Source organism: Schistocerca nitens, chromosome 11 (assembly GCF_023898315.1).
Source record: "Schistocerca nitens isolate TAMUIC-IGC-003100 chromosome 11, iqSchNite1.1, whole genome shotgun sequence".
In the NCBI taxonomy this organism is placed as follows: Eukaryota; Metazoa; Arthropoda; class Insecta; order Orthoptera; family Acrididae; genus Schistocerca; species Schistocerca nitens.
In genome coordinates, this window is record NC_064624.1 from 177,380,866 (window position 1) to 177,403,282 (window position 22,417).

At 42.2% G+C, this 22,417-nt stretch overlaps 1 non-coding gene across 1 annotated transcript; it reads left to right on the forward strand.

Moving 5' to 3' along the window:
* Window positions 1-318: 318 nt before the first annotated feature.
* On the forward strand, window positions 319-393 carry Trnaf-aaa (transfer RNA phenylalanine (anticodon AAA)). The gene has a single exon. It is a non-coding gene; the product is annotated as a tRNA-Phe (tRNA).
* Window positions 394-22,417: the final 22,024 nt, after the last annotated feature.

The following is a 22,417-nucleotide window of genomic DNA, read 5'->3' on the forward strand; positions in this document are numbered from 1 at the left end:
ATGACGTAATTGTGCTGTACCATTATGCGTTGTGCGATGTTGTTGAGCTATGGAGTCCAGAATGAGATTTTCACTCTGCAGCGGAGTGTGCGCTGATATGAAAGTTCCTGGCAGATTAAAACTGTGTGCCCGACCGAGACTCGAACTCGGGACCTTTGCCTTTCGCGGGCAAGTGCTGTGGCTAAGCCATGTCTCCGCAATATCCTTTCTTTCAGGAGTGCTAGTTCTGCAAGGTTTGCAGGAGAGCTTCTGTAAAGTTTGGAAGGTAGGAGACCAGGTACTGGCAGAAGTAAAGCCGTGAGTACCGGGCGTGAGTCGTGCTTCGGTAGCTCAGTTGGTAGAGCACTTGCCCGAAAAAGGCAAAGGTCCCGAGTTCGAGTCTCGGTCGGGCACACCGTTTTAATCTGCCAGGAAGTTTCATTCGAGCTATGGAGTGTTTGTTTTAGAGTGGAAGTGAAATGTTGGTGTAGAGGGCTTGATGTATCACAAGGTGGCTTGCATGGCAATTTGTTGTTGGGTATGTTATTATATCATTTAGTGTGCTATAGTTGGCATGATGTGGAGTGTACAAAATTACATGGTGTCACACTGGAATATATTGCCCAGGATGTTTTCATATAAAACAGAATATGTCATAAAATCTAAACTCTACTCTATGTAACCATTGAATAAGTGGATCAGTGGTCTTAAATTAAATCAAGGGAGAAAATAGATGGATCAGTGTTTTATTAATATATGAAACGTGTGGCTCTGTTGTTAAATATTGATTCAGCTACCTTCTCCCATGATTTAATTAAAAACATTGATTCTCCTACTTTCTCCCCCGATTTAATTAAAAAAAGTACATCCACCTACCTTTTAATTCAAAAACATTGATCGAATAAAGACGTTTTTTTGTTTTTTTGTGTATTCCACTGTCTTGTCCTAGCCAAAGTGTCATTTGTTATTTTCACTTCCCATAATTCAGTGTATACAGTTACCAAGTGCAGCATGCAATAGAAAAGCTGTTGACACCGTAAGTGCACTTTTACTGTAGAGTTGAGCTATACAGGTGAACTAGTGATTGGGATACTGGCCTTTGTAGTTGTGTGAAAAGGAGGGGGGGGGGGGGTACTGGTATCCTCGTCTATGGTTGAGCTATATAGGTTGATGGGGGATACCATGATCTTATGATGTGTTTTAACAGGTTTTATTTTTTGCCAGTATCAAGTGTTTTATTTTTTATTTCATGTGGTATTTGTATGTTTGCTGCGATCAATGTTTTGGTCATCATGTTGGATACATTCAAAATAGGGGTTTTCGGCACCGTGATGACATGATTGTTCAAAGTAGATGGGTGGTATCCCAATCCCCAGTAACCTCAATTCTTTGCGGTCCAGTTGAACAAGAAGTTAAAATGGAATCAACCTGTAGATAAGCTAATCAAAAAGCTCAATGCAGCATGTCTGTCATTGTGTTGATCTAAAGACAAAAGTGTTGGCTTATTTTGTATATTTTGTTTGTGCACTTATAGTGTTTTGCGCTGTTTGCCAGTGCTGATAACTCGTGAACGATCGGAACTGAATATAACGAATCGAGAGTAGTCTGTTGATAGCTAGTCACGGTGCTCGTTCACAATTTGGTATGGTCCATAAATGATAGCATGAATTATGTTCTGCTTGATTAGAATTTAACCACATTGTTAGAATTTTTGGCAAAACTGGAAATAAGACATACAAATAGACTGTCACAAGTCTGACCATACATCTTGGGTACACTGTACATCAATCTATTACAGCAGTCATATTTTTTATTTGGAGATTTATTGCCTTCACAAACTCCAGTCATAATTATATAATTCCAACCTAACTTAAGCCTCTGAATTCACTACAGATCAGTATGTCAGCACATTTGTTTTTTCCTGTTACTAAATAAATACAAAAATTAGTAATTAACATTAAAATTCGTAATAAGTATATCAGTAAAATTTATTCTGGCACACTCTATATTGAAAACAAATGTAATCAGTTTATATCTTCTGCCAAAATAAATGATTAGATTCAGTGATTCTCACTGGTTACTACACAGTCAATCAGGGTAACTTTGTACCAGTTTTTGCCATTTTTTGGAAATACTGGACACAAGATAAATTGCACATTGCAACAGGAATTGCAACATTTTACACCTATAGTCACTGAGTGTTTGGAAAAGTGAATGTGAATATTAACTATGCCCTATTAGAGAAAAATTTCAATTTTAATGTACAAATTTACATTGCCATTTGTGACAACTTTTGACGAGTCCTAAAAAACAAAGAATTTTCCTATATTTAATGCTCTGGGTAAAATTAGATCATGTCAGAAGAAAACAGTGTTACTAAGGAGTAAAAACAAGCAATGTTAATTCAGTACTGCAGGTTTACTATGAAATATCACGATATTAGAATAGACCTGTCGTTGTTAGACTTTTAATCACTGCTGCCAGAAGCTCTCTCCACACCTAATGCAATGAAAGGATAATTACAAGCCTAAGAGTGTGTAGGAAGTGTGAAAGACTACTGAAATACAAACTAGAAGTCACAAAGATAATAAAACTGTTTCATTTTAATACAAGTTAATACAAGGAGGCAGAGCAGCAGCTATTCAAAACAAAATTGCTATGTGGTACTAAGATACTGTGACTGGTAAAAAGTTTCCCTGATTGACCATATAACTCTCAACTGATTGGCTATGGCTGTCATCAAGAAACTGCCAGCATCGACATGCAGTGCAAGAGCCATGGACACTGTAAGTGCACTTTAGCCCGTATTTTCACTGTCTGTTGTTTTATGGACATATCTTCTGTGACAGTGCGCCTGAAGTAAATTAGGTGTTGAATCATCAGAAGCAAGAAGTAAAAATATTCTGTAAAGTTGATAACCGAACATCTCACAAAAGTCTAAAATTAAAAAAATGGAAAATCCAGATTGGAATATCAACAATATTGTGCCGCATTATGTGGCGGAACAGTCACGCAAGCAACACTGAACCGTTTGCATGCAACTTGGTTTCATATTTAGGAAATTTGTAAATCTGAAGATTTGTACAACTCATTATGAACAGAAATGTTACATTGTTACTGACTGCTGGTACAAGGGAATACACACACAAAAAAAAATTAAAACAATTAAGCATATTTGCAACTGCATTACAGCAACAATATTGTGCACAGTACTTTGCTGCCTGTAAAATTCTTACAACCATTAAACTTGCATACAGAAAGAGACAAAACAAAAGCATTAATACCACTTTTATAGCTTCATTATGGAAACATGGAAAGACTTCCCAAGGAAAACTTTGTAAATCATTGACAGTTTTAATGGAGAAGAATTTGTCTTTTAACTAAAAATTAGATTGCAAAATTGATAAATTCTACCTACAAATAAACAGGTACACTTTTAAATGAAACAGCAAATGGCCATGAAAACACCTAAGAAACAGTTGTGAGATTTGTAGTGTCCCGAAAAGTTTGGAAATCTTCTCCAGTAATTCTTTCAACCCCACAATGAATTTTTCAAAATTTGCATTTTCTTTAACAGCAGGGAGTTTATAGAAATTGGTGTTATTCATTGTCAGAAGCCATCCCTTCCATAAAGCAATTTGCTTTTCAAGTGTTTCTACTATCTCCATCAAATCAGAAATAAGTTGCTTCTCATTTTTCATTGTCTTACTGAGGGTGTTCATGCATGCAGACAAATCCACTAAAAATGTGACATATGCAATCCAGTTCAGATGTTGAGAGACTGCTTACTGCGTTTGTTTTTTCTTCAGAAATTCAGCAATAGCAGAAAAACCATTCTAGGTATGCCTGTAAATCTAACATATGTACTTTGCTGTAATATTAGGTTCGTGTACAAGTTTGTAGCAATTTTGTTTCACATGTTGGCATTCTGATTGCTATGGGTTTATTTATCGGCTGTCAGTTTTTATTTGTAGTTCACTGTTGCTATTTGAGTTCACATATTTTCATTTTGTAATGTGGAGATAGTGAGTTCAGCTCTGGTCATTAGAAAATGTAGTGCCAAGTGGAGAAATCGGAACATTCTTGACATTCTTCTGTCTGAGATTGACAGAGAGGTGACAACAACGGAGGCAGCCAGAAATACGAGGCATTTTTTAAAAGTAAGTAACGTTTTGAAATTAAAAAAAGACGTGCTAAGATATTTCAATAATTTTATTTTTACATGAAAGGCTGTATCGTAGTCTACTTTTCTACATAATTTCCATCAATATTGAGGCACTTGTCATAACGTTATACCAGTTTTTGAATACCCTCCTCACAGAAGTCTGCCGCCTGACTTGTTAACCACTGCATCACCGCTGTTTTGACTTAGCCATCGTCTGGAAGACGCTGACCGCCCAGGTGTTTCTTCAAGTGCAGGAACAGATGGTAGTCACTGGGCACAAGATCAGGGCTGTATGGACGATGATCTAAGAGTTTCCCATCGAAAAGATGTGATGAGATCAATGGTCTGATTCGCCACATGCAGACGGACATTGTCGTGCAGCAAAATGATGTCCTTGCTCAACTTCCATGGACTGTTGCTTTGATTCTGGTGTGACGTAGGCCACCCACATTTCATCGCCTGTAACAATTTGGCTTAAGAAATCATCACCGTCATTGTGGTACCACTCAAGGAAAGTCAATGCACTGTCTAAACGTTTGGTTTTGTGCACATCCGTCAACATTTTCGGTACCCAACGTGTGCACAAAGCCATACAAAACACTACGAGAAACATTAGCAAAGTCATCCCGCAATGAGGAAATCGTAAAGCGTCTGTTTTCCCTCACCTTCTTGTCCACTTCCTGCACCAAACTTTCATTGACGACCAAAGGATGCCCACTTCGTTGTTCATCATGCACATTTGCGTGGCCATCTTTAAATCCTCTCACCCACTTTCTTACCATTCCATCACTCATAATGTTTTCTCCGTAAACTGCACAGATCTGCCGATGAATATCGATCGCTTTTAGGACTTTAGCACTAAGAAATCTTATAACGGCCCGTACTTCACAGTCGGCGGGACTCATGATTATCGGAGGCATCTTAAACACTCAGTACACAATGTGAACAAGGAAGAATCAGACTGTAATGGCATCAGTGCGTAGATTAAGGTACAGGCTTTCATGTAAAAATAAAATTATTGAGATATCTTAGCACGTCTTTTTTTTTTAAATTTCAAAACGGTACTTACTTAAAAAAACACGCCTTGTATTTGCATCGTGTTTGTGAGGGATAGTATCATTGGACAGAGCACAGAAAGAAAATGGTTTTCTCATTGTAAGCAGGATCATTTTGACATTAGTGACTCTCCATGTTCAGGAAGACTTTTGCAATTTGATGAAGTTTGTTTAAATGCATTAATCCACAATGATTGACATTAGTGTACTCAATAACCGGCGAATGTGATGAACTGTGATCACTCCACCGTCATGTGACATTTGCATGCAGTGTAGTAGATTCAGGAATTGTGTGTAGGGGTGCTGTGTGCTCTAACCCAACATCACAAAAATCAGCAGGTAGCCGTATGTACATCTCTTGCTCATCATAAATTGGCTTGTCAACAACAACAACAACCACGACCACCACCACCACCACCACCACCATTCCTATCCTGTATTGCTATTGGTGACGAAAAATGGTCTCTCTATGCAAACATAAGGGAAAGAAAGGAATGGTTGACCCCAAGCAAAGCGGCAACTCCTCATACAAAGACCTGTGGGCATCCACAGAGGACAATGTTACGCATCTGGTGGAACCGGGACAGTGTGATGTACTACGAACTGCTTCCCCAAGGTATAAACATCACTGCTGACCTTTATTGTCAACAACTCAGATGTCTTGCAGAGACAACCCTAGAACAATGACCAGAAAGACTCCATAAAGTGATGCTACTCCACAGTAATGCCTGCCCTCATTCTGCTAGACTGACAAAGAACAATATACAAGAGTTGCCTTGGGAAGTCATTCCACCCCACCACATTCACCTGGTCTTACACCCTCAGATTTTCACCTTTTCTGTTCTCTATTAAATGACCTTCAAGGAACTTCCTTTCTGGAGGAAAGTGCGATCTGAATGTGGCTCGATGAGTTCTTCGCCTCAAAACAACACAATTTCCACAGTTGCGGAATCAATAAGTTACTCCTGCGTTGGTAGACTGTTGTAAATAGCGAAGGAGAATATATGATGAATGACTAAAGTCTGTATTGTGTTTATTAAACTTATGGGGAAAATGCTATGAATTTATGCACCAACACAGTATATGTCTTCTCGATACTCTTAGCTGAATTACATCAATAACTCTTAAAACTAGTGGTGTAGTAAATCAAGTGACTTCAGAAATTTTAAAATTTATACCACCTATTCATCATATCTTCCATCCCTGCAACTTTAGCACAAATTGCTTCTTCATTTACAAATTAATAAATCTTGCACAAATTTTCTGTCAATCATTGTAATTTTTTGCTCCTCCATTGCCAACTAAACCTTTGAATTCTTTGTGCATGGTGCTGTAAAGCAGTTCTAGAACAAGTTTGTGGTGCCTGGTGATTATGCGACTGTAGAATACACACTGAGAGTTCTTGTCCTTCCCTTTGAAAAATAATTGTATTCCTATGCATGTTTATAGGTTGCTAGGCCATGTCTTTCTGAGAGTATGTCCCTGTCTCTTTTTGAGTGTATATCCCATTGCAACATCCACTGGACCTTTGAACTTCTTTTCTACCGTGAGAAAATATCTAGAGAAAACAGTTGCCCCACCGTGAACAAATTAGTCGTGCTGACTGAAATGTGTGGCACCAAATGGTGGAAGAAATAGTATCACATCTGCTGTTGAATGAAAAGCCTCACCGTACCGATTTGTTCTTAGAATCACAGAGCATAGCTGAAATGGACATGACAGAGCCAAACGCCGCACTGAGTCATTCTGAAAATGGACGAGTGCAGCCGAAGTGGACCTAACAAATAGTGCTGAGACACACTGAGCTGCAGAGTGCACATGCGTAGCACATTGTGCCCTCCTGAAGTGTCTCACACGGTGGCTGAATCTGATGTAGAATTGGCCTTTTAGTCCAGGATTTTGAGTGATGTTATGTACTCAAGTGGGCAAATATTCGACAAACATCTGTCTAAGATAAAGCAAGAAGTTGAGACTCTAACCAGCTGAAATGAAAACTAAAAACTTCCTCACGAACTACTCTCTCTACAAATCGGCTGCATGTCTGGATCGAGGGATTAACATTTTTATTATTTTTTTTCTCTCCCTCTACATTGTAAGTAGCAGTGCTTGTTATAGCTCTGCATGAGAATACTTGCCTTGCGTCATGTAATGCGCACTGTAACTTGTCACCCTTTTATTGAATAGCAACGAAAATGACGATTACGTTCCACCTTTATCTAACATGACTCTGTTGTTGTTCATAAATTTGAGTCAGTATTACTGGTGGGTGTAAAAATGTTGTAGCTATTTAATAACTTTGTGGGAAGTTGTATATAATTTACTGTTTAGTGACACACATCAACTTGAAAATATGATGAAAATTGTAGGACACTGAGAAGACAGAAGTGCGAGATGCTAACAAATTTTCCAAGTATCTTGCGATTAGTGATTCACCTACTTTTAAGTCCATTTTAAAATGGTCATTCGTGTTGATCTGTGTAGTGTCGTTTATTGTTGCAGTACTGTAATTTCACTGATTTCTTGTATATTTTTGTGTATTATAAGGTATATGGAAATCATATATGCTTAAATGTAGCCTTAGCACTCATTACAGGTTGAATTATTTATTACTGCAGGTCCACATTTACACAGACAGCATGGAAGTGGAACAGTTACAGGAGGTTCAGTGTGAACTGCACTTCCAGACCTCCAAAATGGCCCTCGACACGGTAGTGGCTGGTGTTCCTACTGTGGGGCTTCCTGGAGGCTGACAGTTTCTGCCAGCATGCAATGATTGGAGCTCATGCACTGACTGACCCGACTGCATGGTATGTGTTACCAAATACAATAATGTCATACATCCAAAAATGGGACTTCAAATTCCTGAAAATGATTGTGGTTTAAATAAATATACACACAACTGAAACAGATCCCTCTAAATTAATTATGAGCATCAAGGGGTGACTGTATGGAATTAAGGCTAGGCTAATTTGTATTGCTTATGCAAGTATAAAGTGACTAAACTTGTTAGTTAAATTGATAAAGGGCTCATAACTGTTCATTGTAAAATGACTCTTGATGAATGAATGAATGAATGAATGAATAGGTACTGTTATCATATGACAGTACTGTTTAGAAAGTTGTTGTTGTTGTTGTTGTTGTTGTTGTCTTCAGTCCTGAGACTGGTTTGATGCAGCTCTCCATGCTACCCTATCCTGTGCAAGTTTCTTCATCTCCCAGTACGTACTGCAACCTACATCCTTCTGAATCTGCTTAGTGTATTCATCTCTTGGTCTCCCTCTACGATTTTTACCCTCCACGCTGCCCTCCAATGGTAAATTTGTGATCCCTTGATGCCTCAGAACATGTCCTACCAACCGGTCCCTTCTTCTTGTCAAGTTGTGCCACAAACTCCTCTTCTCCCCAATTCTATTCAATACCTCCTCATTAGTTATGTGATCTACCCATCTAATCTTCAGCATTCTTCTGTAGCACCACATTTCGAAAGCTTCTATTCTCTTCTTGTCCAAACTATTTATTGTCCATGTTTCACTTCCATACATGGCTACACTCCATACAAATACTTTCAGAAACGACATCCTGACACTTAAATCTATACTCAATGTTAACAAATTTCTCTTCTTCAGAAACGCTTCCCTTGCCATTGCCAGTCTACATTTAATATCCTCTCTACTTCGACCATCATCAGTTATTTTGCTCTGCAAATACCAAAACTCCTTTACTACTTTAAGTCTCTCATTTCCTAATCTAATTCCCTCAGCACCTCCCGACATAATTCGAGTACATTTCATTATCCTCGTTTTGCTTTTGTTGATGTTCATCTTATACCCTCCTTTCAAGACACTGTCCATTCCGTTCAACTGCTCTTCCAAGTACTTTGCTGTCTCTGACAGAATTACAATGTCATCGGCGAACCTCAACATTTTTATTTCTTCTCCATGGACTTTAATACCTACTCTGAATTTTTCTTTTGTTTCCTTTACTACTTGCTCAATATACAGATTGAGTAACATCGGGAACAGGCTACAACCCTGTCTCACTCCCTTCCCAACTGCTGCTTCCCTTTCATGCCCCTCGACTCTTATAACTGCCATCTGGTTCCTGTACAAATTGTAAATAGCCTTTCGCTCCCTGTATTTTACCCCTGCCACCTTTAGAATTTGAAATGTTCAGAATGTAGTCAATTGTATAGTCAATACAACTGTGATATTTGTCAATTCATATTGGCATTCAAGTTTTTCCAGGGGTGACAAACTAACAGTAACATCGAATACCACTGGAGGAAAATGCAGAAAGGCAGGAAAAATACAGCATTTGCCACCTTGTACTATATGGACTTGATAATGTGAAGTAATTTTAGTGTATATTTCTACAAGGGGCTTTCCGAAAGTAATACCTCTTAGTTTTATTCGTGGAAACTACAGGTACATAAATCACAATAAAACAGTCAAATAGAGAAATGTTTCGGCTAAAGACTGTCATTTTTCCACATAGTCACCACCATTCGTTATGCACTCCTGTCAACGATGAGCCAGAGCCAGCCCGCCACGCTTGTAAAATTCGGAACCAGCTGAGGCTAACCACTTCATTAGTTGACAGCAGCATCAGAGTCTTGAAAATGTTCACCACTTAGTCCATCTTTCAGAGGCCCAAAGAGATGGAAGTCTGAAGGTGCTAAATTGGGACTGTACGGTGGATGTGGTAAGACAGTCCAACCGAATTTTGCACCGAGTTGCGTGGTCACAAAACTGGTTTGGGGCGTGGCATTATCATGTTGGTCTTCTTCACTGGCCTTACCCTGGAAATTCGGGCTTTCGGCTTATCAGTGTCATCTTTTAACGTGCTGAATTGACAGTTTCTCCAGGCTCCAGCACATCCAAAAGAACCACATCCCAGCTGTCCCAGAAGATTGTGCACATCACTTTGCCTGCAGACGACTTGAATTTCTTCTTTGACTGAGAATTTGCATGTCACCATTCTGTGGACTGTCTTTTGGATTCCAGCTTGTAGTGGTGACACCACATCTCATTTCCGGTGACTGTGCTATTCAGAAAATTGTCATCTTCAGCTTCATATTGGTCCAGCAGGTCCTGACAAATTTCCATTCGTTGAGTTTTTTGTTCTTCTGCAAGCACTCACAGGACCCATCTCGCACAGACTTTTTGGTAACCGAAACACTGTTTTCGATGCACTACAGCTGGCATTGCACACAATTCTCTGGTCATTATCCGCTGATCAGCAAGGATGAGTTGGCAGAAATGCTCTTCATTGCAAGGGATGACAGATGTGCATGGTTGACCGGGCCGTGGCTTGTCGTGCACACCCTTTTCACTACCTCAAAAATGCTGTACCCATTGTCTCACATTATTATTATTATTATAACGATTGTCCCCCTTTAGGAGAGCGATTGAACTTGAATTCATAATTTCATCTTCGGATGTTTTTCTTCTTTGCTTCCCAAAACCTCCTCATCCTCTCAGAATGCTCCTTCTTCCATTCCTCTGCCCATTTTTTACCAGGCTGACGCAATGTTCTTTCCCCAAACTTCACACTTGTGATTTTATGCCGGCACTCGGTGCAATCTAAGAGATTTTTTTATGTTGATCTGCTGTAGATCCCTCTGGACTTCTTTCAGCCATTCTGTGCCACATTTACTCCTTGTTATAATATTGAATAATTTCTTTGCTGTTCTGGAGTCTTCCATCCTGTAGATGTGTGTATAAAATTTGGCTCGGCGCTTTCTGATTTCATCTGTTACTATGTTGATCTTTCTATAGAGTTCGTTTTGTGGTCTCTTCATCCAAATGCCATTTTTGTTGATTGGACCGTAAATCTTCCTGAGAATTTTTCTTTCCTGCTTTTCTATTTCCCTAATTTTTGAATGACCATCAATCACCATTGTTTCAGCTGCATAGATTGCTTCTGGAAGAATCACTATTGTATAGTGCCTTAATTTTGCGTCTGTCGAAATGCACTTCTTGTTGTAATGCGTCCATGTTAACTTGTAGGCCTTCTGGAGATTGGTGATTCTTTGTTCATTGGCAATTCGGTTTAATCCTGAGGACTGTATAGTTTCACCGACGTATTTAAAATGTCAGACTTGTGCAATTTTACCATATTTTGTTATTAAACGGGATTTATTTTCTGGCGGCTGCCTTTCCATATATTGGGTTTTTTCGTAAGATATCTGTAGTCCTGTTTTTTGTGAAATTTCATTTAGTTTTTCCACTGCGTGAATCGCTTCTGTTCTGTTATTGGTGATAATTGCAATATCATCAGCAAAAGCAAGGCACTTGACTTTAATTCGGTTCTCTTTCTTGATACCAATTTGGATACCCTTTACGTGAGGTTCCCATTCCCTGATTATCTTTTCTAGAACAATATTGAAAAGGATTGGGGATAGTCCGTCCCCCTGTCGGGCTCCAGATTTGATTTCGAAGGATTCTGATACTTACTTCACTTTGGCCGTTGTTCCTGTAAGTGTCTGTTCTGTGATTTTTTGTGTCTTTTGGTCGATCCCAAATTCTTCCATGTTTTTAAACAGGGTTCCACGGTCCACTGAATCATATGCTTTCCTGAAGTCGATGAATGTAACTGCTGTGTTTCTGCATTTCCTCATTTGTAACATTGTCTTTAAGCACCAGATCTGTTCCGCACATGAGCGTCCTTTTCTGAATCCGGCCTGGTATTCACCAATTAGTGTATCTGCTTGGGATTCTATCCTGTGTAAAAGCGCTTTGGAAAGGAATTTGTAAGCGACTTGGAGCAGGAAAATTCCTCTGTAATTGTTCATGTCTGTCTTGTCGCCCTTTTTGTGTAGCGGGTGAATTAGAGCGCATTTCCAGTCCTCTGGTATCTGCTCCGTTATCCATATGTCTGACACTATATGGTGTAATTTCTGCATAAGTATAGGATCATTTAGTTTCCAGAACTCATCAATGATCCCATCTTCTCCTGGTGCTTTGTTATTTTTCAACTGCTTGTCTACCGTATTTACTCGAATCTAAGCCGCACCTGAAAAATGAGACTCGAAATCAAGGAAAAAGAAAATTTCCGTAATCTAAGCCGCACCTGAAATTTGAGACTCGAAATTCAAGGGGAGAGAAAAGTTTTTGGCCGCACCTCCAAATCGAAACAAAGTTGGTCCATTGTAATATGAGACACAATTTAGGTCGAATGAATGACGATACAGCTACAGCAGTTTGGTTAGAGTTGTAAGCTTAGCAGTTAAGCTTTACCAGGTAGCCATTGCTATGCGTCAAGCGCTCCATCCGTATTTATTCGGGTACCCTTCCTTTTTCACATGCTTCGTCTGGTTTGAATTGATTGATTATTTTTCTTTGATCCGATAAGTGCCGTTCTCTTTGTTATAGATGTTTATGTCACTCTATGCTGAAAATGCATTACTGTACTGTGTCATGCATTGTTTGTCGCATTCTGATAATGAGTGTTTATGGCCTGTTGCCTCTTGCTGCATGATAATGATCAACAAGAACCAAATAATAGACTGCGTATGTTAGAAGATGTTCTGAACGAGAGTTTAGCGAAAAATTTTCTCCGTTTGAAAATCTTTGCAGACGCCTCTTTAGTTCATTACATTCTGCACAGAAATTAGAGTCATCTTAGATTTAAAAATCTAGTCAATTGCTGTGCTTCATTTCTGACTGTATCACTATTAGGCATAAGAATAATACGAATATAAACATGACATGATATGTATATTCTTCCGCGTTTGCTGTTGTCTCACTCTAGTTTCGTAGTTTATTAGGCAGACAGGATTTAAATGAGATAGCAGCAAACACGAAAGAATACATGGCGAAATGTTTATATTCATATTATACTTATGATGAAGAGAATACTGCATGTGATTCACAATTCATAAAAGTTCGTATTAGCAACCATCTCTTCTCACAGGCAGGAAAAAATTCAGAACGTTGAGTTGGCCATATTGATAAACATCCCAAACAGTCTTGCTAGTCGAATTTTCTTAGTACATTGAAATGCTGCGACATTCGAAGATGAACAATACGGTATTTGTATTTACTTCGTTGGATAATGTATGGAAATGCAGTGGTCGAAACTCGAGGCGGAGAAAAGAAGCTCGTCTTCCACCTTTTTGTTCTAATTTTGTTTACTGACGCAGAGGTTTTGGTGCCAGTATTTATCTTTGTGCCTGCAAAGCACTACATATAGTCGGCAGCAGAAGTTGGTTGTGGCGGCACCTACCAACATTTTTCAGAACTTACGCTTACTTTGCACTCGATTCTAAGCCACAGGTGGTTTTTTGGATTACGAAAACAGGAAAAAAAGTGCGGCTTAGATTCGAGTAAATACGGTATCTCCATAATTTCTTCAAGATCCGGGGCATGTGAGCCTGGGTGTGTGAATACTGGAGAAGAGAAGACAAGATTTTCTTGGGGTGGTTCACAGTAGAGGAGGGAACTGAAATATTGGGCTAAGATTTTGCAGTTATTTTTATTGTTGGTTTCCAAAGAGCCATCTGGTTTCTTGAAGCACAAGTTAGGCACTTGGTATCCCTGTAAGTTTTCTCTGAAAGTCTTATAAAAATTTCTTGTATTATTTTTTATGAAATGCTGCTCATATCTATTGTATTATCTCCACACCTTTAGCAAGTTTCGATGGATTTCAGGCGGTGAAATTTCTTCAGCAGTGAGGTATTCAATCACACACCACTGTTTTATACCCATGACCATATCGGACTCTATTTTGGAACACTCCTCTGCTGGCACCAACTACCACAGAACAACAGAACCACCTGCAAATGAAAGAGGAAGGTTCAAGCATTAGCACTACTCCAACGCCATTTGACGTGGACATCCAAAAAAAAAAAAACAAGAAGAAGAAGAAGAAGTCATTACTTCTGGAACAACCTTCATAGAATTACTTTTTTATATATATGAACATAAAATAAGAATTCCATGACTTTCATCACTTATCCAAGTGACTGTCTTGATATACACACATCAAAAATTTTTTTGCATCACCTCAATTCCGAGAGTTCCGGAACCTGTACAGAAAATTGGAATAGAGATCAATGTAAACATCATTTCTGCCCTTTTTATTGCTCGTGAAAAGCACAGATTGCGTGTTGTACCACCTTACAGCGAGACCTTCACAGGTGGTGGTCCAGATTGCTGTACACACCGGTAACTCTTAATACCTAGTAGCACATCCTCTTGCATTGATGTGTGCCTGTGTTTGTCGTGGCATATTATCCACAAGTGCATCGAGGCACTGTCAGTCCATATTGTCCCACTCCTCAACGGCAATTCGGTGTAGATTCCTCAGAGTGATTGGCGGGTCACATTATCCATAAACAGTCCTTTTCAATCCATCCCAGGCATGTTCGATAGGACTCATGTCTGAAGAACGTGCTGGTCTCTCTAGTCGAGCGATGTCGTTATCCTGAAGGAAGTCATTCACAAGATGTGCATGATGGGGGCGCGAATTGACGTCCATGAAGACGAATGCCTCGCCAATATGTTGCCAATACGGTTGCACTATGAGGATGGCATTCACGTATCCCACAGTCATTACGGCACCTTCCATGACCGCCAGTGGCGTATGTTGGCCCCACATAATGCCTCCCCAAAACGGCAGGGAACCTCCACCTTGCTGCACTCGCTGGACTGTGTGTCTAAGGCATTCAGACTGACTGGGTTGCTTCCAAACACGTCTCCGACAATTGTCCAGTTGAAGGCATATGTGACACTCATCGGTGAAGAGAATGTGACGCCAGTCCCGAGCAGTCCATTCGGCATATTGTTGGGCCCATCTGAAACCGCACTGCACGGTGTCGTGGTTGCAAAGGTGGACCTCGCCACAGACGTCGGGAGTGAAGTTGCACATCGTGCAGCCTATTGCTCACAGTTTGAGCTGTAACACGACGCCCTGTGGCTGCACGAAAAGCTTTGTTCAACATGGTGGCATTGCTGTCATTGTTCCTCCAAGTCGTAATCCGTAGGTAGTGGTCATCCACTGCAGTAGTAGCCCTCGGGCAGCCTGAGCGAGACATATCGTCGAGTTCTGGTCTCTCTGTATCTCCTCCATGTCCAAATAACATTGCTTTGGTTCATTCTGAGATGCCCGGACACTACCCTTGTTGAGAGCCCTTCCTGGCACAAAGTAACAATGCAGACACGACCGAACCGCGGTATTGACCGTCTAGGCAGGGTTGAACTACAGACAACACGAGCTGTGTACCTCCTTCCTCGTGGAATGACTGGAACCGATCGGCTGTCAAACCCCCTCTGTCTAATAGGCGCTGCTCCTGCACGGTCGTTTACATCTTTGGGCGGGTTTAGTGACATCTCTGAGAGCAGTCAAAGAGAGTGTCTGTGATACAATGTCCACAGTCGACGTCTATCTTGAGGAGTTCTGGGAACCGGAGTGATGCAAAACTTTTTTTGATGTGTGTATGTACACTGTCTGTTTAAAAGTTTTTGGACATCTCTGTGTAATGCGGGATTGGCCACTAGATGTCACGAGAGGTCGATCCGCCAGTGTAAAAGGAGGCAGGGAGTCGGGTGTTGTCAGTAGAGAAGCCAGAATAGGTCAGTTACGGGATCTCAGTGACTGCAAACATTGACTAGTCACGGATGTCACGTGAGTAACAGGTCCGTCACGGACACGTATTTCAGCAATTCTGAAGGTGACGAAGTCAACTGTAAGTGATGTGATTAGTATGTGTCAGTGTGAAGGGGCAGCCACAGCTAAATCGAGACCAAGCAGATCTCAAATACTGCCAGACAGGGGCCATCAAGCATTGCAGAGGGTGGTTGTAAAACGATGGCCAAGGGCGAGTAGGACTCTTGTGCCGAGGGTTCTGTACAGACTTAATTATGTATATGTGTTCGGGAATTCCAGGACCGTATCAGAATCTCTGCAGTGGTTTCTCAGACTAGCGTGGACATACAAATGAGGCGAGCAGCAGACTTCAGTTCATACAGGATGTCCCAAAATAATGTGGGGGAGCTGGAAAATAAGTTTCCCCTGTTGACTGTGGTCAGAGTTGTGTGTGTGGGGGGGGGGGGGGGGGGAATTGAGACATTAAAGATAAGACATTTCTCTATTTTCCTTCATAATTTCCAAGTACATTGAGACATCAGTCATACCGATTTATAAGCTTCAAAAAGCCTTCCAGGAAAAAATCAAGATACGGAAGAAGCATTGAACAGCTTGCTTGACGTCAGCATTCCTGCCAAAGTGCCTTCCGCTGAGAGTCTTCTTCAGAGCAGGAAACAGACAGAAGTCACTTGGTGCGAGATCCAGACTGTAAGGCAGATGGTGTAGGCGCTCCCAACCGAGAGTTGCAATACGGTTTTGCGTTGCTGTCACTGTGTATGGTCTCGCATTGTCATCTGACAGCAGAACGCCAGATCTGAGAAGACCAGGCCGCTTTTTCCGAATCGCCTCTTTCAATTTCGAGAGTGTGGCACAGTACGGCGCAACATTGGTGGTTGCATCCTCCAGAAGGTCCAGCAGCAAACCTCCGCGTCCCAGAAAACGGTGATCAGCACTTTACCTGCAGAGTACTTTTGAACTTCTTTTGGGCAGGTGATGATGGATGTTTCCACCCGTGGATGCGGCCTTCGATTTGGGCGTGTAATGGTGGACCCACGTTTCATCCCCCATCACAATCTGAAATGGGTCATTGCCAGGTCCATGGTAACACACAAGCTGTTCCAGGCTGAACACTATGCATCGTTCCGTGTGTGTCGGGGTCAGTTGGCGGGGCACCCGTCGTGCTGACACCTTCCTGTATCGAAGAATTTTGTGGATGATCTTGTGAGCTCGCTCGTGTCCAATTCCGAGTCGCTACTCCATCGATGGTGATACGCTGGTTTGCTTTAATCGTGTCGTTCACCTTCCGGACATTTACATCTCTAGTGGCCGTGCGGGTCTGTCCGGGTCTCGTTATGTCCTGCACTTGCTGATGTCTGTCACTGAATTGCTGGCGCCATCTCCGCACCGTTTGCCTTGACACCACACCTGACCCATACACCTCAACAAGGCAGTTATGAATTTCTGTGCTCGATACTCCACATTCCCGTTCATAGCGGATAACAGCTCTCAATTCCGCCTTTGACCACGACTCCATAGCTCCGGGAAAAGACTGAGCGGCTGGCCTCCACTTTGCGCAGGCACTGCAACAGCGCCCTCTGCTCGATTGCGGTCGACCTCTACCCAATGGTGTATCGGTGTCTTGCACGTGCGCATTCACCTGCCGTGTCGTCTTTCGCCCATATTGCACAACTCTGCCCACAGTTGACAGGAAAACTTATTTTCCAACTCCCCCTCATATGCACTCTTTGAAACAGAATCTCTCTTTAATTAAAATCTTCTGTTTCAGGATTGTCAGCAAACATAGCACTATCGTTCGAACAACGGAAATGGGTGCTTAAGTATTACTGAAAAACAGAGAATGTGAGTGTGGTACACAGACTTTAGAGAGTTGAATTTGGAACACCACCACCGACAAGAGTACCAATTACAAGAATCAGAGGAGATAAGTTTGAAGTTGAAGGAATGGTGCACAACATGAAGGAACATAGCGGATGAAAGAGAAGTTCATCAGACAGTGAGAGTGTTGATGCAGTAATCCAGGCATACACACGATCCCCAAAGAAATCTGTGAGGCAATGCTCTCGTGAGACTGGAATCTGCAGAAGCAGTGTTCATAGCATTTTGCAGTCTCAGAACTTTAAGCCTTACATTCCAAGACTTCTCCATGCTCTAAAGAGGACAAATTTTGTGAGTGGTTCATTAACAGATGTGAAGAACAGCAACGTTTCCAAGATCAAATTCTTTGGTCAGATAAAGCGACATTTAAATTTGATGGAACGACTAACCGCCATAATTACGTGTACTGGGCCGGGGAAAATCCATACGTAACTGAGCAAAGGCATGTTAATGTGCCAGGAGTAAGAGTCCGGTGTGGTCTGTCTTCTAGAGGGTTAATCTGACCGTACTTCTTTGACAACACTGCCACGGGCAACTCCGACTTGGAAATGCTAACTCTTGGTCTTAGCATTGCGTCGGAAGTGAAGATTATTACTTTCAACAGGATGGGGCGCCACCTCACTATCAGCTGCATGTTAGGGCATTTCTCAATCATACATTTCCTGCCAGATGGATAGGATGAAGAGGGAGTGTGGAATAACCAGCTTGATCTCCAGATCCAACTCTTCTAGACTTCTTTCTGTGGTGTACTCTCAAGAACACAGTTTACGCTGCAGGACCACACACATTGGATGATCTTAGAGAGCGAATTGAGCAAGCCTGTGATGCTATTCCATTGGAAGCAATAAAGTTGGCACGTCGCTCAGTCGTAAGTCATCGTCGTCGGTGTATTGCGATGGACAGACACCAGTTGAACATTTACCACTTAAGTCAGACTGTGAGGCACCTAAGACCACTAAAATTGTATTTCTAACCCCTTTCACTAAAGAAATGTTCAGTTTCGAAGAGTGTATACATTATTTTGGGACACCGTGTATATGTAGAGAGAGGAAATTTAACAAAATATTTTTCATTTCGTCATCAACAGTCTGTCTTCCGTAGTTGAAAGACAGCAACCCATCACACAATCGTCGTAACAGTATCTCCATTTTTCACAGTCTCCTGCATCTCGGTGTAGCTGGCCCCATGTTTGGTGTGTCTTCTCATTTATCTAGTCTGTCCATCATCTTGGTGATCTCTGCAATCTTTTCCCTTTGACTTTGTCTTTGATGATCATGTTATCCTCGTGTCATCGAACTATGTGCAGGATTTACTGGAAACAAATAATGGACAACCTCTTCTCCACTCTGAGTTCTTGAAGGGTCTATTTGTTGGTTTGTTTGTCCATCCGTCATATTCTCAGCAACCTCCTGTCTGTCCACATCTCAAAAGCATCGATTCTTTTGTGGTCCCCTCAGTTATTGTCTTCCATATTTCAGTGCAATAAAGGAAAACAGGAAACAGCAGAGATTTCAGCACTCTCTGTTTAGTATGTCGGGCAGTTTTGATGCAGCTTCCTTATCCAGAACAATTGTACATCGAACTTTCTGTGTAGACCCACCCTCTTTCTGAACCACTGAGTCCAAGTGGCCGAACCACTGAGCTCAAGTGGACAAAGTGATAACTTCTTCGCTGCACAGGATTAGCCGAGCGGTCTCAGACGCTGCAGTCGTGCGGCTGGTCCCGGCGAAGGTTTGAGTCCTCCATCGGGCATGGGTGTGTCTGTTTGTCCTTAGGATAATTTAGGTTAAGTAGTGTGTAAGCTTAGGGACTGACGACCTTAGCAGTTAAGTCCCATAAGATTTCACACACATTTGATTTTGATAACTTCTTCATAGAATGATAGTACACCAGTAGCTGGTAATGACTCACCTCCGTCAATTATCAAGATCTTGGTCTTTGTCTTATTAATTGGCAATCCAAGTTCCTCGCTTTATCTCTTACTTCTGTCCAGCAGTTCCTTCACTTCCTCTTGTGATTCTGTGCACCGTGTGGTGTCATCAACAAATCTTAAATTATCGATTCTTTGTCCTCTGGTTCTGATTCCACTAGTAGAGACATGAAGACCTTTTCTCACAACATACTCTCCATAAATGTTAAATAGAACTGGCAATATAATGCACCCTGCCTAATTCTTTTACGTGATTCAAAAGGACTTGAAGTACCTAGAATGAGATTTTCACTCTGCAGCAGTGTGTGCACTGATATGAAACTTCCTGGCAGATTAAAACTGTGTGCCAGACTGAGACTCGAACTCAGGACCTTTGCCTTTCGCAGGCAAGTGCTCTACCATCTGAGCTACACAAGGATGACTCACGACCTGTCCTCACACCTTTAATTCCACCAGTACCTCATCCTCACACCTTTAGTTCAACGAGTACCTCGTCTCATACCTTCCAAACTTCACAGTGAGTCATGCTTTGGTAGCTCAGATGGTAGAGCGCTTGCCCGCAACAGGCAAAGGTCCCGAGTTTGAGTCTCGGTCCGGCACACAGTTTTAATGTGCCAAGAAGTTTCATATCAGGGCACACTTTGTTGCAGAGTTAAAATCTCATTCTGGAAACATCCCCCAGGCTGTGGCTAAACCACGTCTCTGCAAAATCCTTTCTTCCAGGAGTGTTAGTTCTGCTAGATTCGCAGTAGAGCTTCTGTGAAGTTTGGAAGGTAAAAGATGAGGTACTGGTGGAATTGAAGCTGTGAGGACAGGTCGTGAGTCGTGCTTGAGAAGCTCAGATGGTAGAGCAGTTGCCTGCGGAAGGCAAAGGTCCCGAGTTCAAGTCTCGGTCCAGCACAGAGTTTTAATCTGCCAGGAAGTTTCGGACTTGAAGTAGTTTTATCTAGTCTGATTATTGCCTTACTATGAGAGTAGAGATTTCTTATAAGGGTCATAAGATGATGAGAAACGGCCATTTCTGCTAGTATGCTCCACAGTTCTTTCCATTGAGCACATTCAAAAGCCTTGCTATAGTCCAAGAAACAGAGAACTAAAGGGGTCTGCTATCTGAGATTGAGAATCTTCTCTCTTGTTCATTTATTATGCACAAACGCAGCTTGCTCTGGTGGCATGTCTGTATCTAAGTAGCTTTTCAACCATTCATGGATGACATTTAGAAGACTCTTGCTGGCATGTGAAATTAACGAAATGGTTCTGAAGTTCTAACAGTGCTGCACATTTCCATTCTTATGGAATGAAATCATTACCGGTATGGTCTTGTGGTCTAGCCATGACACATTATTCCGTATGCTCTTACATACTCATGCTCATAAATAAAGGATAATGCTGATACATGGTGAAACAACGCTCCGGTGGGTGGTTTGCGGGTTTAATCACCTCAGGGTACGACCGTGCGGTGCATTTGACCTGCGGTCATCGCACGGTGGCGCTGGCAGCAGTCCACATACGCAGAGGTGTATTGGTGCATGTCAGAGTATGGTGCAGCGAGTAAGTGTGCAGATGTGCTAATGGTGACTGTGCGTTGAAAATGGCTCAAAGAACACATACTGATGACGTTATGAGGGGTAGAATACCAGGGCGACTAGAGGCTGGTCAAACACAGCAGGTCGCAGCACGGGCCCTCCGTGTGCCACAAAGTGTGATCTCGAGATTATGGCAGCAATTCCAGCAGACAGGAAACGTGTCCAGGCGCTACAGTACGGGACGTCCGCAGTGTACAACACCAAAGAAGACCGATATCTCACCACCAGTGCCCGCAGACGGCCACGGAGTACTGCAGGTAGACTCGCTCGGGACCTTACCGCAGCCTCTGGAACAGTTGTCTCCAGACACACAGTCTACAGACGACTGAACGGACACTGTTTATTCGCCCGGAGACCTGCAAGGTGCATTCCACTGACCCCTGGTCACAGGAGAGCCCGTAAAGCCTGGTGTCAAGAACACAGTACACGGTCATTGGAACAGTGGTCCCACTTTATGTTTACGGACGAGTCCAGGTACTGTCTGAACAGAGATTCTCAGCGGGTTTTCATCTGGCGTGAGCCAGGAACCACATACCAACCTCTTAATGTCCTTGAAACGGACCTGTATGGAGGTTGTGGTTTGATGGTGTTGGGTGGGATTATGATTGGTGCACGTACACCCCTGCATGTCTTTGACAGGAGAACTGTAACAGGTGAGGTGTATCGGGACGTCATTTTGCACCAGTGTGTCCGCCTTTTCAGGGGTGCAGTGGGTCCCACCTTCCTCCTGACGGATGATAACGCACGGCCCCACAGAGCTGCCATCTTGGAGGAGTACCTTGAAACAGAAGATACCAGGCGAATGGAGTGGCCTGCCTGTTCTCCAGACCTAAACCCCACGGAGCACGTCTGGGATGCTCTTCGGTCGACGTATCGCTGCACGTCTTCGAACCCCTACGACACTTCAGGAGCTCCGACAGGCACTGGTGCAAGAATGGGAGGCTATACCCCAGCAGCTGCTCGACCACCTGATCCAGAGTATGCCAACCCGTCGTGCGGCCTGTGTACGTGTGCACGGTGATCATATCCCATACTGATGTCGGGCTACATGTGCAGGAAACAGGGGCGTTTTGTAGCACATGCGTTTCGGGACGGTTTTCTCAACTTATCACCAATACCGTGGACTTACAGATGTGTGTCGTGTGTGTTCCCTATGCGCCTATGCTATTAGCGCCAGTTTAGTGTAGTGCCACATTGTGTGGCACCACATTCTGCAATT